The following is an 18271-nucleotide window of genomic DNA, read 5'->3' as shown; positions in this document are numbered from 1 at the left end:
TGCATGGAAGACACTTAGGGTAATCAAGTTTTCACCTTACAAAAATACATGTATACAAGCTGACTATGACCTGGGCTAAAGAGGTTTGTCTTTTAAAAATCCAGAATCCTTTTATTTTTCAAGAAAATATACTACTTTGCTTGGAATCACAAAACACCTTGATGCTGACACAGAACTGTACATCATCCAGGTGAAGACGGAATAATTTATCCAGAGTCACCCAGCCAAGTGGGCCCCTAGTTTCCTAACTTCCTGCTTTGATGCTCTCACTGAGGCGATGAGGAAATAAAAGAGATGCAAATAAAAATAACATGAAATATTTAGTGGCATGGGGGAAATATTGGCGATAAATTTTTGTGTTAAGAAAGCACATTCCATAATATGTATCACATGGTTCTATTTTGGAGGAAATAGAGAAGGTATGTGTGCTAGGTATAAAAAGCATGGGGACAGATTAGCAGGCCAAATCTCTAAGGGAGTAATTAGCAGGACTTGCTCTTTTCCTCTCTTATTTGTTTAAAAAATTTTTTGGATTTTATAATAAATAAGTATAACTGATTTGAATAAGAAATTAATGTTATAAACAAAGAATTAAGCCTGGCTGGCTCAGTCAGTAGATCATGCAACTCTTAATCTCAGGGTTGTGAGTTCAAGCCCCACACTGGATGTGGAACCTACCTAAAAAATAAGTAAGTAAAATAAAATAAAAATGTATTTCTTGTAATCAGCACATAAACAAAGAATTAAGAGCATCCTAGGAAAGTCAGGCAGGTCCATTTCAGAAGTCTAGAGACAAGTAGCATTAGAACTCTTTCTTCTCAAGGGTTGAGAGAGAGAGGACTCTATCTATAGAAGCAGAGTGTTTGACCAGGGTTGTACTACAGGATGGCTAGAGCTGATGGACAAGTGGACACCTAAGAGCCAATGCATGGGCTACAAAACAAATATTTGGAGTGAAGGAAGGTGTGAAATCTTCCCTTTAGAGGGAATATCAGCTTACTGCTTCCGACTGCTCTTAACATCTGAACGATTGGAAAATATTGAGCCGTGAACCCTTTTGTTCACTTATTTTGAGGCACAAAATATTCCTCTAAAACTGATACTTTCTGAAGGAAGATAATCTTTCATGGCTACTCCATGTCTTTTTCCTACCTTGGCTGTATAGCTGATACTCAGACATAATAAAGACCAGGAAAAAAGGAATAAAGATAGTAAGTAGAAGGATGGGTGTATGGATGGAAGGATGGATGGATGGACTACTTTTATTTATGGAGCACCTCCTCTTTACTTGCCAGACTAATTTATGAGCTGTATAATTTCTAATCCTTCGCATTTCTCCTAATCCTTACATTATTTCTAACTTCAACAGGAAGCCATTATTATTCCCATTTCAGAGATGGTAAAACAGGCTGAGAGAAGTTAAGCTACTATAGAGAACAGGATTCGAGCCTAGTCCTGTCTGATTCAAAGACCTATGTCCTCTTCCAAGGCCACTGCTTCCTTTTCTGCACCCTGAGATGGTCCAGCCCTTCTCAGTGGATCCAGTAGATTGCCAAAGAAGTAAGAAGAGCACTGGATTAGAAGTCTATTTCTGGATGCACCCCAGGCATGGATAGTTGTCTAAATGATCTCCAAATGGCTCCTGGCTGACCCTCTCACATCTTCATAGTTTGCCCACACAAGAGACAATCTTTGCCACAGTTGGTTTTTTTATTTGTTTGGTTTTTTTTTAATTTGTTGACCCAAATCGACTCATTGAGATAGAAAATCTCCTACTTACATTAGAAAAGATGGAACTTGAAATGAAGTCTGTTTCAGAAACAAATTTAGTACAGAGTATAAAGGTAGGATGGGTTTTCTGAAAAGCGAACCCCAAATGGCAGAGCCCTCACTGTCAAACTTTATTTCCTTCTCTCATTTCCTTTTCATTTCATGCGCCTCTCATAAATGCTTCTCTGTCCTCTGTGAACCAGCTAATGTTAGGACAGAAAGAACCTCAATTTCCTCAGAGCTCTTTTAAGGGGACCAACCCTAATGTGGTTTCTGTGTAGTTAACTGGTAGGCTCTTGTTAAGTAAACAACCCAACTTTGATACCAGAGAGTCTGTGGTCAGGATGGGGGTTGAGGTTGAAGGGGAGAAGAAGCAGGCTTGGAGGAAGTTTCAAGTAGAAGATTTCTCTACAAAATAGAAAACAATAAATATCTTGACTAAAGCTGCTCTCTATTTCACCAGTTGGGACCCATCCCTACTCTACACTGACCACATGCTGCCCTCTGCTCTTTATACTCGCCCTGCCTTCTACTCTTGGCCTTAGGCTGCAGGTCTGCTTTGAGTGATGTCAGAGAAGCTGCTCTATGTCCTACATGATCATTGAGAATATGGCTCATTTAACCACACAAGAGAAATTCTTCTAAGTGTTCTGTTCCAGAAAAGCTGCCTTTCTACCGATGATTGGTATGTTTTAGCTTATGAATGTTGGGAATCGAGTAGTTGATTTTCTTTCTCTGTTAGCTGCAAGGAAACTCAACAGCCAAATTTGGGATCCACTTTTAGTAGAGTGTGCTGGGCCTTGTGGCATAATTTGAAGCACCAATCCTACTTCTTTTTTGTTGGATTCCTCCAACTACTTCTTTTCCTGTCCACTAGGTCTCTCTGTTTAAATATTTTTTGTTTAAAAAAAAAATTGCACAGTGGGATACCTGGATGGCTCAGTCGGTTAAGCATCTGCCTTTGGCTCAGGTCACGATCCCAGGGTCCTGGGATTGTGTCTCACATGGGGCTCCCTTCTTGGTGGGGAATCTGCTTCTCCCTCTGCCTTCCCTCTTGGCTTATGCTCTCTCTCATGTACACATACACTCTCTCTCAAATAAGTAGATAAGATCTTTTTAAAAAAAATAAAATAATAAATAAATAAATAAACAAATAAAAATTACTGCACTGCTTGTGTCTTTGGAAGCTGCCTTAAATTATTCTGGAACATGTAGGAACAACTGTATTATTTGCCATACCATGCTTTTCCTAACCTACAGTGACACCCTCCTTTTTCTTTAAGATTCATGGGAATGGGGTTCCCTGCAAATCTGTTTGCATCATGGGATCCTGCCTGTTTGGCCAACTTGACTGGAATTGAGGTAGCTACCTGACCCAAGCTAAGCCACAGATTCTTTCCTCCAGAAATTTGAAATTGGAACTTGACAATTGATCTGCTCAACTGATTCCCTGACCATGTAATATATCTACAGCATTGATTCTCAACAGTAGAGGCCCTATAAAGTCACTTGGAGCACTTTTTAAAAATATGGATTCATTCCTGATGATCAAGGAAGGCAAAGATACAAACAGATATGTAACCAAATAGATCTCCTGGTTGGATTTACCTGATGTCCTTTCTGTAAAGAGTTGTGACTGGAGAATAGTAGCACAAACCCCTAAATGACACACCTCTCAGAAAATTGTTGGCTAGGAAGCATGAGACTGGAGTGTTTTCTCTTCACTGAAGTCCCAACCATCTGTGTGCAGACAGACAGAATTGTGAATGGAGTGAAGGACCTTTCACTACCCCTGAACTTTATTTTCTGACTGTTTTACTAGATTTCACTGCCCCCAATAGATTTATTACTTAACAAAGATTTGTTGAACCCATCCTGAATTGGAGTCCCTCTGCTGGATGCTATGGGAGAAGGTTGGGGAAGAGAAAGAAAGTAGGCACCTAGATGAAACTGACCCTAGGGAGACAGGCGACAAGAAATGGGGCAGAGCATGGTGCTCACATTCTCAGGATATAGCAATCGAAGGCACCAGAAGTTTGTTCTAAGCAGCACTAGTGGGCTCTCCTTATCTTGTTTTATGCACAGTAATCTATTATTCTTTCCATTTGTGGAAATATTCAAGGGTTGGCTAAAGTGGCATCGAAATTATGCCCATGAAGAGGTAGATGCAACCAGCCTCCAGTCTCATTTAAATCTAGATAAAAATCTATCTGATATTCTGCATATTAGAACTCCCACTTGAATTCCTTGCTCAACACCAATTTTCTCAGCTGGCCTTTCTTGCCCTTTCTTTTTATTGTTTATCTACCTTTGAAAATAGCAAAGAAATGGAGTGGGAAATAGAAAATTACTCTGTTGGAAAATCTTACCTTCCTAAATGCGAGCTTTCAATGCATTCAGAAATAGTCTATAGCTTTGCTGAGTGCTCCCAGACATCCCCAGCAGCTAGTGTAACTGACTCAGGTTCAGGTTGGAGAGGAAAGAAATAACAGTAATACTTAAAATTTATTGAGTACCTACATGTCAGACATTCTTCTAAGAGCTTAGATGCAATATTTTTATTTAATAGTCAGAACAGCCTTTGAATAATTCTACCTTCTCTGCATAACAGAAGAGCAAACTGAGGCTTAAGAGGTAAAGGGAGGTGCCCAAGGTCATGCAAGGTCATTCATGGTAGAGAATGGAGTGGTATCTCAGCTGTCCAATAGAACGCAAGGTCTTTATTTTTGATGGTTCAGTATCTAAAGTGCTTCAAGCAGTGCTGGGCACTTGGAAAGCACTCAATTAATATTTGCTAAATGAGTGAATAAGTGAATGACTATCTGGCTACAGAAGCAAATCTTCAGCAAGCAGGCAGAAAGAATCACACAGCTAACGGGTAAGTGCCCTACACCATGGATTCTGAGCTTGGGTTCCATGTGGCACAGAGGTATCCTCTTTCAGAAGTGATTGGTGGCACAGAAATAGTATCCCATGACCCAGAAGAGCTAGGTGCTAATCTTGGCTCTCCTGTTGCGTGACCTTGGACCCATGATCCCTGTGCCTTTCTGAGTTTCAGTTGTCTTTTCTGCAAAATGAGAACCCTAAGACTATCTCTAAATTCTTTTCCAAATCTAACAGCCTGTCATTCTCAAGAATGTTTACGCTTATCTTTCAGATGAACCACTCTATGGACAAACCAAAAATGGCACCAAGAGCTGTGGGAAAAGAAGCATTCCATTTTCCATTCTGGATTTGGTATCACCTCCTGTCTTCCTAGATTCTCCGCTGGGACGCTTCACAATGTGAGGGGTTTTTTTTTTCTCCCCTTTTCCTTTCTTTTTCTTTTTTCCATTTTTCAACTTTTAATTCTGAAGTAATTTTTGACTTGCAAAAAAAGAAAAACAGTAGAAAGAATTCCCGAATACCTATCACATAGTTTCCCCAAATGTTACCATTTTTTACGCATTTTTCACAGTGAAAAGATCACAATCAGAAAGTTAACATTAACAAAATACTGTTATCTGATCCACAGTCCTCAGGTTCACCAACTGTCCCACTGATGTTCTTTTTCTGGACCAGAATCCAGTCCAAGTTCACATGTTACATGTGGTTGTCTTGTTTCGTTAGTCTCCCTTAATAGGGAACAGATTCTCAGTCTGTCTTTGTCTTTCTTGCCCTTGACACATCTGAAGAGTTACTGCCCAGGTATATTTCAGAAGATCCCTTAATTTAGGTTTGTCTAATCTTAATTGAATACTTGCTCTACACTTTCAGTAAGAACACCATACAGGTGGTTTTATTTCCTTCTGAGTGCACTTCCTCAGAGGCTACATGGTGTCAATTTGTTGCTGCATTACCCATAAGGTAACTGATTACTCCTTTATTTTGTTTTTCATATTCTACATATTTAATCAGAAAAAAAACAGAATAATAATAGTACCCGCCTCCCAGGGTTGCTATAAGCACTAAATAGAAGAGAAAAATGGTACATGAAGCACTTAACCCAGTTCCTGGGACACAGTGAGACTGAACTGTTATATTATTACCGCATCATCATTTTTTTTTTTTTCCTTTTAAAAGCAGATCAAACAATGAGAAACTTGTTTAAGTAAAGATGGGAGTTGCTGATGGAGCTGTACTCGGGGCATCTGCAGACACACATTCTGCTTTTGCATTTGCTGCTGCAGCTGTGCCCCCTAAGCCAGGAGAGTTCCAGCAGGCCCAGAGGGATCAGAGCCCTCAGTGTTTCCCTGTAAGGGCAGCAAATGTAACTAGAGTGTCATTTGAGTGTTTGGCGATTGTACACTCAGTGGCAGGGGACATGTCCATTCAGCCCCAGATCTGGCCTACAAGATGTCAGGTAACCTTTTCAAGGCTATGAGATTTTAATAGACTTCCAAGTCAAGTTGCCAGATATGATGTTTTTGCCTGGGTGAAACATGATTAATGTATAAATCCAGGTTTTACAAGTGACATCTGCATACTGTGTTTACTTAACTAACTGCAGACTGATTGACGTGTAGGCATTCCATAATATTTTTCTCTTAGTCTGTGAATCGGCAGTCCAATGAATTATTTATTGGTCTAACACATCCTGGTGCTTTTTTATTTCTTTTAAGAGAACAGTCTCTATTGGAAGTCCTGGCCTTGCTTAGCCAATTAACCTTCCCCTGTCCAGATCTCCTCTCTTGAGGACTAAACCATCAAAATCCAAAGTAACATTTAGTGTGTGGATGAAGGGATCATGCCTGCTCACGACCTCAGTCCCTTCCTGTTGTCATCTCCCCAAAGTCAGATGTAAAACTTTATTCCCAAATCAATTGCAATTGATGTGCACACATCTAGTTCCTGTGTTTTTTTCTAAAAATGAGCTAAAACCTCTTGGCAAAGGAGAAAGAGAGATGGCAGACCCCTGTTCTTGCTAACTTTAGCCTCGTTGCCCTGACAATAACCAACAGGGCCAGGGATGGGGATAGGGTGGAGGATGGAGGAGGTGACAACAAGAGCTGTTGAATCAGGTGTCGCTCTTATTTCCCCCTTTTCTTTTACTCTCTTGCTCTCTCTGGTGCTACTTTCTCCCCTCCTCCCCTCTGCCCCAAGGCTATGCTGGTAGTTCAATTGAGACATGATGGTGGCCCGCAATGGCGATCAGTGGGGTTAAATTCAGAGGCTACTTTGAAGCTCGAGTTGACAGGACTTACTAATGGATTGGTTGAGGGGTGTGAGTGAAAGATTTTTGGCCTAAGCAACTAGCTGGGGGCTGGTGTCACTTACTGAGGTAGAGAACCCAGAGGAGAATGAATTTGGGGGTGGGGAAACTCGAGACTCTATTTTGGGACTTCTTGTTTTGTTCATTTTCTTTTTTTTTTTTTTTAAGATTTTATTTATTTATTTGAGAGAAAGAGTGAGAGAGAGAGAGAGAGAACATGAGCAGAGGGAGTAGGACATGGAGAAATAGCAGACTCCCCACTGAGCAGGGACCGCAATGCAGGGCTCAATCCTGGGACTCCAGGATCACAACCTGAGTTTAAGGCAGACTCTCAACCGACGGAGCCGCCCCGGCGTCCTTTCTTTGGGAGCTCTTATGTTTAAGCTGCCTCTAACAAAACAGAGGAGAAATGCTGAGTAAGCAGTTTGGATACACAACTTAAAATTTAGGGTAGAGTATAGTGAAAACAACATGGGTCTTTATGTGGTACATTTTGAGTTATAAACATATTATAAGACTTTAACAATACATTTAACTTCTCTGAGCCCCAATTTTCATATTTGTCAATTGTACTTATATTACCCATATTTTAATTGCTTATTGCTTTGTAAGAAATCACTCCAAAATAGAGCGGCTTAAGATAACATTTACTATGTTTAATATAACGCTTAAGATAACATTTTTATGACTCTGTGGGTGGGACTCAGCCCGTCTTCTGGGTCTTCTACTTTTTCTGCTAGTTCTGTGGGTCTTCTCGTTTTGCCTGAAAATCTTATGCACCTGCATTTAACAGGAGTTTCACTAAGGCTGAAATAATCTAAGATGGCCTCTCATCCCCTTAGAACTTCTTTCCATGTGACCTCTCATTATTTTGTAATTTAGCCTGAGCTTTTTACATGGCAACTAAATCTCAAGAGGAGAAATCTAACGTCAAAGCACTTATTCAGCCTTGATTTACACTGTGTCTGCTAATATCCCATTGGGCAGAGTAAATCAGCTGGCCCAGCCCAAAATCAATGTGGCAAGGGAATACCTAGGGTGTTGACACTGGGACACATGATGTGAGAGTGGATTTGGGGGCAGATAAAATTGTCTGCCATGTGGCAGATGTTCAGTAAATATTAGCTGTTATTATTAAGATTTAGCAACCTTCAAAATCAATCCCCAGGACCTATATTTCCTATTTTACTTATAAAGGTACTGGGAAAGAAATTAACCTGCCTTTTTTTGTCTCTTCTCTATGTTCTCCAACAGAAGTAGAACTGTAGTCTTTTTAACTTTGCTCTCGATTATGCTACCTAAGAGACGTACTGTGATTATTTAAAACTCAGCAAAGATGTGGTCTAATATTATGATTTTGAAAAAGTAAAAATTCTCATATCTTCTCATTAAAAATGGCTTTGAAACCAAAATTAAAAATCTGAACATCCATGCTCTTCCAATGTTTTTTTTTCAAGCATAAAAGTTGTGTTTCAGTTTTGTGATTTTTTAACATAAGCCCATTACAAGTCCTTATTTCTAACTGTAATTCTCCCACTATTTCTTTGCCATTTGGTATTTTTTCCTACCTCAGTCTCATCCAAGGTCACTACACATATCTCAGTACTAAAGGAACAAATCACCCATGCTTTACCCACAGCTCTTCTCCTCCACAAAAACACACAAAGCAAGTCATTGTTTAGCAGTGACTTGGAAATATAGAGGGGGCACATAAGTGTTGCTTGTCCCAGTCTGGGCCCCAGAATCTTAACTATAATGATCACAAAAAGAATCTGCCAGCCCAGATATCTATATCTCTATATAGGACTGCCCAGAAGGGTTCTGAAACTTGGGACTTTTTAAAGATGACAAATAATTTTTTTTTAAGATTTTATTTATTTATTTGACAGACAGAGATCACAAGTAGTCAGAGAAGCAGGCAGAGAGAGAGAGAGGAGGAAGCAGGCTCTCTGCTGAGCAGAAAGCCCGATGCGGGGCTCGATCCCAGGACCCTGGGATCATGACCTGAGCCAAAGGCAGAGGCTTTAACCCACTGAGCCACCCAGGCGTCCTGACAAATGATTTTTGAGAATGATTGTACTTAGGCTATGACTCTATCTATCTATCTATCTGGATGTACACACATCTTTTATGTATAATAACAAAAGCTATGTAGGAGTGCTCTGTTATCCTTGGTAGGGTAAAAATACTTAACCAGTGGTGTTTGGTGAGTATTTCTTTTCTTCTTGTATTTTATTAAGTTCCTGGCCCCAGATCTCAGGCCTACTCATGCTGAAAGGCCATTTCCTTGGGTCTTTCATTCCTATGGCAGAGCACATCTGGTCTGTCTTCCAAAATGATTTGTAAAATCTTATCTCCTTGTTGTACATGTGAGCCTCTGTTTCCCCTGCCATGGCCGCCCTAGCTGACCTTTGGCATCCTGTGTGTGCTTCTGCTTGTGTGACCCTGGGAAGGATAATGTATTCCCTTTCCTTTGACAAGAAAAATAACTTCCTGGTTGGGATCCAAACATAAAATGCTCCATCCACTGGTGGTGGCTTGATTTCATAACATGTTCTGTGCAACACCTCTAAACACCTCTCTCCATCAGACCAGCACAGGGGTGCTCTTGCTAAATCACAATGCACACAATGTTGTCTGGGTAATAATAGTCGAAGGACACAAAGCAGATGGGATATGGATCGATTCTGAGTCTCAGAATTGACTTTTTCCTTTCTTACTGAATTGTTGGTGCCACTTTCATAAAAGCCCATGGTTTACTTTATTCCTATGAGTCAAACAACTTCCTTTCTTCCCTCTATTTATAGAAATGCATTAGGAAATTATTTTCAAATTGGAAAATCATTGGCTAGGGAAACATCTTTTTATTTGTTTGAGATCACACAGTGCTAGCACCACCTTTTGCATTTTCGTGAAATGAAAAGACATTGATCCACTTTTCACCTTATTTTCATATAATTATTACATAGAACTATATTAGTCAAGATAACCCCAATTATTTTGTAGTAACAATTATCCCTGAATTTCAGTGCTTCAAGGTTTATTTCTCACTCATTCTACCTCCTAGAGTGAATTGCCCAGAGACCTCTGGTCAACAAGGTCACACAACGACCTAGACTGGCAAGAAAGAGGCTGTATCTCAACTCATGCTTTCATGATCATCCAGGTAAGGTATAATGAATGTGGAAAATTGTACACTGACTCTTTTTTTTTTTTTTTTTAAAGATTTTATTTATTTGTCAGAGAGAGTGAGCGAGAGCAAGCACAGGCAGACAGAGTGGAAGGCAGAGTCAGACGGAGAAGCAGGCTCCCTGCGGAGCAAGGAGCCCGATATGGGACTCGATCCCAGGACGCTGGGATCATGACCAAGCTGAAGGCAGCTGCTCAACCAACTGAGCCACCCAGGCGTCCCTGTACACTGACTCTTAAGCTTCTTTCCAGAAGTATCCCATCACTTTACTCATATTTCACTGGCCCAAACAAGTCATATAGCCAAGACTCTCTTTAAAGGAGGGCAGGTCCAAATGTACTATGTTTCCAGCTGGACAATGTATGAAGGGCCGCAGTGATTGCTCCAGCACTTAACCAACCTCCCAAAGATCTAAGTAGCCTAAAATATGTGACTGAAGAAGAAAAGAAAGAAAGTGGGACACCTGGGTGGCTCAGTCGGTTAAACATCTGCCTTCGGCTCAGGTCATGTTCCCAGGGTCCTGGGATTGAGTCCCGCTTCCTACCAAAGTAGCAGTGATATCGTCACTCTCTCAAGGGCAATGGACTGTTAAGAAGCCACCAAACATGACTAAAATCTTATAATGACATGGTAAAATCCTCAAGATGTAATGTTAAGTGAAAACTACCAAGGTATGACATTCTTTGGACTTTTTGTTTTTGTTTTTGTTTTTTTAAGATATGTTTATTTATTTTAGAGTGAGAGACAGCACGAGCAGGAGAGGCAGGGGGAGAAGGAGAGAGAATCTCAGGCAGACTCCGCACTGAGCTCAGAGCCTGGCACAGGGCTCAATTCCAGGATCCTGAGATCACGACCTGAGAGGAAACCAGGAGTTGGAGGCCCAACTGACTGTGCCCCCCAGGTGCCCCGGTGTAGTACTGTTTTCAATATTAGCTCATTAACAGTGTTAATAGGAGTTATCTCTGGCTGGTGGGATTAAGGTTTTTGTTTTCCAATTTTTTTAAAAAGATTTTATTTATTTATTTGACAGAGGAAGAGAGATCACAAGTAGGCAGAGCAGCAGGCAGAGGGGGGGGGGAGTAGGCTCCCTGCTAAATAGAGACCCCGATACGGGGATCGATCCTAGGACCCTGGGATCATGACCTGAGCCAAAGGCAGAGGCTCAACCCACTGCACCACCCAGGTGCCCCTTTGTTTTCCATTTTTATACCTTGCCCATTTTCTAAAGTGCACATGTAAATTTTTACTGAAAATTATAAATGAACTTTAAAAACACACAAAAACTCTGTTTCATTGTTTTAGTGGAATATAACTTACATACCTTAACATTCACCCATCTAAACTATACAGTTATATGAGTTTTAGCAAATATATACAGTCATGCAACTATCACCGCAATAAAAATTTAGAATATATTAAATACCCAAAAGTTCCACAAGTCCCTTTGTGGTCCACCCTTGTACTCTCAGCAAGCCTCTCCATCTGTTTCTTGCTGCTACATAGTTTTCTTTTGCCAGAGATTTCGTATAAATGCAACTACACAATATCTTCTTTTACTCAGTGTGTTGGTTTTCAGATTCATTCATGTTGTTACATGCATCAGTAGTTCATTCCTTTTTATTACCAACCAGCCTTCCATAAAATGGAAACAACATTCATCAGTTGGTAGACATTTGAGTTGTTCCCAGATTTTGGCTATTACGAATAACACTGCTATAAACATGGCATACAGATCTTGGTCAGATACTTTGAGTTCCCTTGGGTAGATACCAACGAATGGAGTTTCTGGGTCATACAGGAAATGTTAGCTTAATTTTTCAAGAAACTGCCAGCTTGTTTTCCCAAGTGGCTGTACTAGTTTGCATTCTTATCAACTATGCAAGAGGGTTCTAGTTTCCCCACATTTTCGCCCAAGCTTGGAATTGTCCGTCTTTTTAATTTTAGCTGTTCTAGTGGGCGAAAAAATACATAGCACTTGGACAACTCCCTCGCAGACATTTAGTTGGCATTCAGCATGGTGGTAGCAAGCTCCACTTACACAGTAGCTGAAATCTCAAGCTCCATGATTGCAGGCTTTCAGCAATCCGAGCAAAGCCAAGGTAAATCTTCATTAACTACCAAAAGCTTCATGTCCTCATTACTACAGACTTGGGCCACATAAGTTTCTTACTGTAACACAACATAGGCAACTCAGCTTACATATAAACTAACTAGAATAGATATCTGTGCTTCTTGGAAATGTGTGTGTTGGGTGCCCGGGTGGCTCAGTTGGTTAAGCGACTGCCTTCAGCTCAGGTCATGATCCCAGAGTCCTGGGATCAAGTCCTGCATCTGGCTCCCAGCTCCCTCCGGAGTCTGCTTCTCCCTCTGACCTTCTCCCCTCTCATGCTCTCTCTCACTCTCTCAAATAAATAAACTCTTAAAAAAAAAAGAAATAAAGAAAATGGTGTGTTGCAGGGAGTGGAATGGAGATAGAATTACATTGTGAAATTATCTCTACACATTAAAGCTAATCAAGGAACAGTCATGCCACTGGATTTTTCTTCCTTTTGTTTTTCTTTTTCAGCTTGACAAGGCAAAGTGTGGACTGAATTTATAATTATTTTTTTAAGGTTTTATTTATTTATTTGACAGAGAGATCACAAGTAGACAGAGAGAGAGGAAGAAACAGGCTCCCTGTTGAGCAGAGAGCCCGATGCGGGGCTCGATCCCCAGGACCCGGGGATCATCACCTGAGCTGAAGGCAGAGGCTCTAATCCACTGAGCCACCCAGGCACCCTGAATTTATAATTATTTTTTGATAACTACAAACACGGGAAGCAACTGCTATAGTACTAATGGGATCTTTGGCCTGGGATGAGCCTAGGGAAATGGGATACTTACATGGAATAAAGGTAAGGGAGAAAAGTCCTGAGAGAAACTATGAGTAAGGTTTATGTTACATATGGGGAGATGTGCTGCACTGCTGTTGGTGAACATTGTGTTAGAAGAAAAATGTTCTAGGTTCAGATTTAGGTCTTACATTTATCAGCTGTAAGGCCTTAGATGTGTCATTTCATATCTCTGGTTTCCTCATTTGTAAAATGAATATAATACTATCTGACCTACCTAGTGCATAGTGACCAGGGAGGCAAGCCACCCTACAGAATCAAATTTGTACTGGAATTTACATTATTTGTACACAGCTCATTTGTACTTTTCGTCTCATCTTATGTGATTGCCAAATAATCTACTGAAGTAGGAAAGAGTAGTTATTATCTCTATTTATAGACTAAACTGAGACTCTGAGGGCTTGAAATCCCCCAGGGAATTTGTTGCAAAAGAAAGACTTCTAATTCCCTGGCTGATAGATTATTATTTTGCATTGTAATTCTTATATGTTATATGTTGTGCTATAATTTGTAATGTTTTAATTGGAATATGGCCACAGTCGATTCATTTGGTATTGTCTGTGACTTCTTCTTTTTTTTTTTTTTTAAGATTTTATTTATTTGACAAACAGAGATCACAAGGAGGCAGAGAGAGAGAGAGAGAGAGAGAGGGGAGGAAGCAGGCTCCCTGCGGAGCACAGAACCTGACTCAGGGCTCCATCCCAGGACGCTGGGATCATGACCTGAGCCAAAGGCAGAGGCTTTAACCCACTGAGCCACCCAGGCACCCCTGTGACTTCTTTTGTGCTACAAGGGTAGAGTGAGTCATTGCCTGAGAGACCACATATCTTCAAGCCTGGAATATTTACTATATGGCACTTAAAAAAATATTTGCTGACCCTTGTTTTAAATGCTTTGTGTATGTATTGATTCATTGTTTCCCTCTTAACAATCCTATGAGGTAGGTTGTGTTAGGATCCCCATCCTCTGTTTGAAGAAACTAAGGGATAGAAAGGTAGAGCAAGTAGACCAAAGTCAAACAGTGGAGTCCAAGGAGGAGATGAAGATTGTCCCCTAAGCACTCTGACTTCAAAACTTTGGCACTTAAGCCCTTTCATTATTGGTCTCTCTTACTCCTGCTGGTCTGTATTTCATTCAGGCAACAGAAACTCATTAAGCAACTATTCACTGCCCCGTTCTAGGAAATGGACACCATTCTAGGGACCGGGGACAGGGCAAGACAAGCTCTCGTGGAGACCACAGTCCAGTGGAGGAGAAAGACAATTAGAAAGGCACCCAAGAAACAAGCAAGATTGTCTCAGAGAGTGATGAAGGCTGTGAAAAAAGGGCCAGAGTGACAAGGACAGAGAAGTGGTTGGTGGTTTCTTCTTTCATACAAAATTACGAGCCTCCAATGGTCAAGACCTCTGACTCGGTGTTCCGGGGACATCCAGAGTCCTGCCCAGAAAGGGCCCTCAAGAGTAATTTCTAATCAGCCGTCAGCCTGGAGTGTTCCAAAAATAGCTGTGGAAGTTGAAAAGGTCATTAATACTGCGTGTCCTCCATAGTTCTGTGTGTCTTTCCTGAGATAACAGGGAGGCGGCTGTGGTCATGCTGGTACTCGTACTCTGTGCGGCTCTGGGAGGGCCTGTGGCACTTCCATACCATGGCTCCATGTCCCTGCCCTTGAGTCCTGGGGAGTCCAGCCCATGGTGGTGGGGGCAGTTTGGGCTTCAGCCTTTGGACATAGAAGGTAGGAGGAGGGAATGACCCAAGTCCTATAGGTAACACACAAATAGGGTGCTGGACTAGTAGCTGATTTGAGGTTGATTTTAGACTGATACTGTCATCTCATGGGGAACATGGCTTTCCAGGAATGATTTAAGTAGAAATTCCATCCTAGTGCCAAACTAGCCCTTTGCAAGCATAAGCAAGCCCAGAGCCCCCGTGATGTAGGATGGAAGGAATGATTGAATGCCTGGAGAGAATCTGACACGGGCATTTTCCATCCTGGCTCTTGGCCTCACCTTGTGTGACCTTTGCAATCATCCTGGGCAAACTGACTTCAGGACACCTGTTCTCTATAGCAACTGTCCACGCCAGCCCCACCTGGCCCCACTCAGCTGGAAGCTGGCTCCAACCGCTGCTGCCTGCTGCTACCCTGCTGATGCCCACATTCGCCGTTATGGCTTTCCTTTTGCCCCTTATCTCCATCTCTGCCTCCTCTTGCTTTTTTTTTAAATTAAAAAAAAATTTTTCTTTTCCCTGATGCACTCCAATGACTACTCGTTGCACATGTTCGAAAATGTCCTGCTGCCGAAAAGTATTTTGTTCTGGGTATGACACTTTTTCCAGGAAGAGCTGGGAACAAATCTGGAGACTAAGGGAAAAAAGCTATTTGTATGTGTATTAGTGTCCTCGGGATGCCATAACAAATTGCCACAAATTGGGTGGGTTAAAGCAACAGAAATATATTCTCTCAGAGCTCTGGAGGCTAGGAATCTGAGATTAAAGTTTTGGCAGCACCTCGTTCCCTCTAACAGCTCTAGGGAAGAATCCTTCCTCGCCTCTTCCAGCTCTGGCGGTTGCCAGCAATCCTTGCCATTCTTTGGCTTGGAGCTGTATGAGTCCAATCTCTGTCATCACATGGCTTTTTGCCTTGTGTGTGCTTCTGTGTCCCAGTCTCCCTCTCCTTTCTCTTGTAAAGACACCACTCATTGCATTTAGGGCCCACTCCCATCCTGTATGACCTCATCTAAGCTTGATTACATCAGCAAAGATCCTAGAAGTTCCCATAAAGTCACATTCTAAAAAAGGTCACATTCTCAAATACCAGGGATTAAGTCTTGGACATATCTTTTTTGGGGGGCACAATTGAACACATTGCAGTGTGTGTTGGGTGTATTTAGGAACATGGGGTCACATTTGGCCCACACCATGCCACCATCCAACTTATGGACTACACTTTGAAAGCCCACCTGCAAACGAGGAAGGGAGTGGATTTGGTGAGATGGCAGAAGCCCAAAAAGTGAGACTGGTCTCACAACGTCTTCCTGCTAGTCACAGATAAACCGGATTGGATCGTGCCATATGTCCTGTTCCGCACGTTTTAGACAGGAGTCCAACTTGCCAGAATTCGAGGCGGTCTCCTCTTGCCACTTGTCCATTCCCATCGTTCCTTTATTGAGCATCTACTATGTAGCAGACCTTATACGAGTCCTTTCTTCCCTGAAAATTCTGAGGTGGATCCTCCTAGCTCTACTTTGCAGAGAGCAAACCTGAGGCTTCGAAAGCGTAAGTAACATGCCCACAAAACACACCTGGCAAGTGGCACAGCTGGGAGTGGAGTTCCATGTTGTCCGTGTCTTTAGTCCACTCTGTTTCATTCATTCATGTATTCAACCGTGTATTCATTCAACTTATAATCATTCAATATCAATTACATGTTAGACCTTAGTGATAAAGCAGGCAAGCCGATGGCCATGACCCTGGGTCCAGAGAGTAGAAGTAGAACTCTGGAATGAATTACATGAGAAGTCAGGAGATGGACATTCCATGATTTCTCTCAAAGGAGCTAAACTCTCTGAAAGGCTGTCGTGTTTAGCATGGAGGATGTGACCTATTTTGTCATTTTGGTACACCTCAACAATCAGTGAAAGGAGTTTATCTTTAGAAGGCAGGGAATTTGTCGGTTAAGATGGCTTATGATTCAAGCCTACTCTCATTCCAGAGACCTAGCATTCACCACTCTGTTGCTAGCCTCTCTTTGATTCAGTTCCCAAGATTGTAAAACAGAGAGGGCAACCCCCTGAGTTAGTTCAAGGGCTGTACAAGGGTCATGTTGAGTATAAGATTCAAAAGTGAATATGACTGGGCTTTACAAGTAACCATTTAGCTTGACCACAAGGTTTAATATTTATGTCCCACAAATTTAAGATATTGTTAATCGCATTCATTTTATTATCAAGATACTTTCAAAGAAGGTGGAGACAGAGCTACAAATTAGCTGGGCTGCCAAATGTGTTTTATGTCACTGAGAATGTTGTGATCCTTACTTGTGTGGTGGTCTTAGGAAACCTGAGGGCTCTTGGTTTGGCATTTGGACTGGGCCCAGTTGCCACCTTTGAGAGCACAGTGCAAGGAGAGATGGTGGGCAAGACCCTGCTGCTCCATTTGCTTTCCTTAGAGCTGGAAGGCACAACCTACCCCTGAATAACAATGCCCCACACCAGTGGAGGTTTCATCCGATGGTGTCATTTTCCATCTCACAGAATGTTGGAGAGCTGCCCAGGGAGTGGAGAATATGTTTAGTCCAGACATCCTCCCTCTGCCTGGCCTTCAAAGCCCTCTGTGGTCTGGCTTTTTCATTCTTATCCCCCCTAGTCTTCTACTTCCTTCTACTTCCTCCCTGACCTGCCATGAGGCAGCGCTGTCAGTGCACGTGCCCCTCATTATGCTCGGCCCCATCCAGTCACCCAACCCGGCTGAGCCTTTCCCTCCTGCTTCTGTAGCAGATGGTAAAATGGCCACAGCTATGTATTTTCCTCGCTGTACCCTTACCGCTCTGGAAGGTGACTTTTCATTTTCTTTCCTCAAAAAGTGGAACTTCTCCCCAGCCCTTGAATGTGAGCTGGACTTGTGACTCGCCTTGGCCAGCAGGATGGGACCGAAGTGATGTAATGCAAGTTCTGAGCCTAAGCCTTAAGGGGCCTGGCATGCTTTTGTTCACTCACTTGGAACTCTACGGTCACAGTGGGGGCCAGTCTAGGCTGATCTGCTGGATGATAAGACATATGTGGCTCAGTCACCCTGTCCCTCAATCTGACAGCCATCCAGCTGCTAATGGAGCCACCAGAGAATTGTGGATGGTACAGTGAGTGATGGCTGCTGGCACGGGGATCGGCCATGCTGAGCCCAGAGCAGCAGAGCTGTCTATCTCATCTGTGGACGGGCAAGCAACAACAAATGGCCGTTGTTTTGAGCCACTAAGTTAGGAGGTGGCTTAATGGGCAGCATGAGATAACTAAGACACCCCGGAATTTCTTTTACATTCATCCAACAAACACACACTCCATGCCTCCATGTCACTCCATCTGTGCTGGGCTTGGAGGGCTTGGAGAGAACAGAGACTATCTCCAAGGAGTTCCCATCTATTTGGTTTGGGCCTTTGAAGTTCAGTTCTTTCAAGATAGTCAAATCCTATTTCCCAGACATCTTCCCAAATCTTCCCAGTCTGGATGAGTGCTCCCT

General features: G+C 42.1%; 1 long non-coding RNA gene across 1 annotated transcript in view; it reads left to right on the top strand.

Annotated features, from left to right (window-relative positions):
* The window catches only part of LOC132010086 (uncharacterized), a 44928-nt gene extending 34803 nt beyond the window's left edge, over positions 1–10125 (top strand). The window contains exons 2-3 of the long non-coding RNA XR_009402149.1: positions 4928–5054; positions 10029–10125. This is a non-coding gene — a long non-coding RNA (uncharacterized LOC132010086). The remainder of the gene's footprint in view (positions 1–4927; positions 5055–10028) is intronic.
* Positions 10126–18271: the final 8146 nt, after the last annotated feature.

The sequence above is a fragment of the Mustela nigripes genome, chromosome 2, assembly GCF_022355385.1.
Source record: "Mustela nigripes isolate SB6536 chromosome 2, MUSNIG.SB6536, whole genome shotgun sequence".
Classification (NCBI taxonomy): domain Eukaryota; kingdom Metazoa; phylum Chordata; class Mammalia; order Carnivora; family Mustelidae; genus Mustela; species Mustela nigripes.
This window is presented reverse-complemented; position numbering and strand designations above follow the sequence as displayed.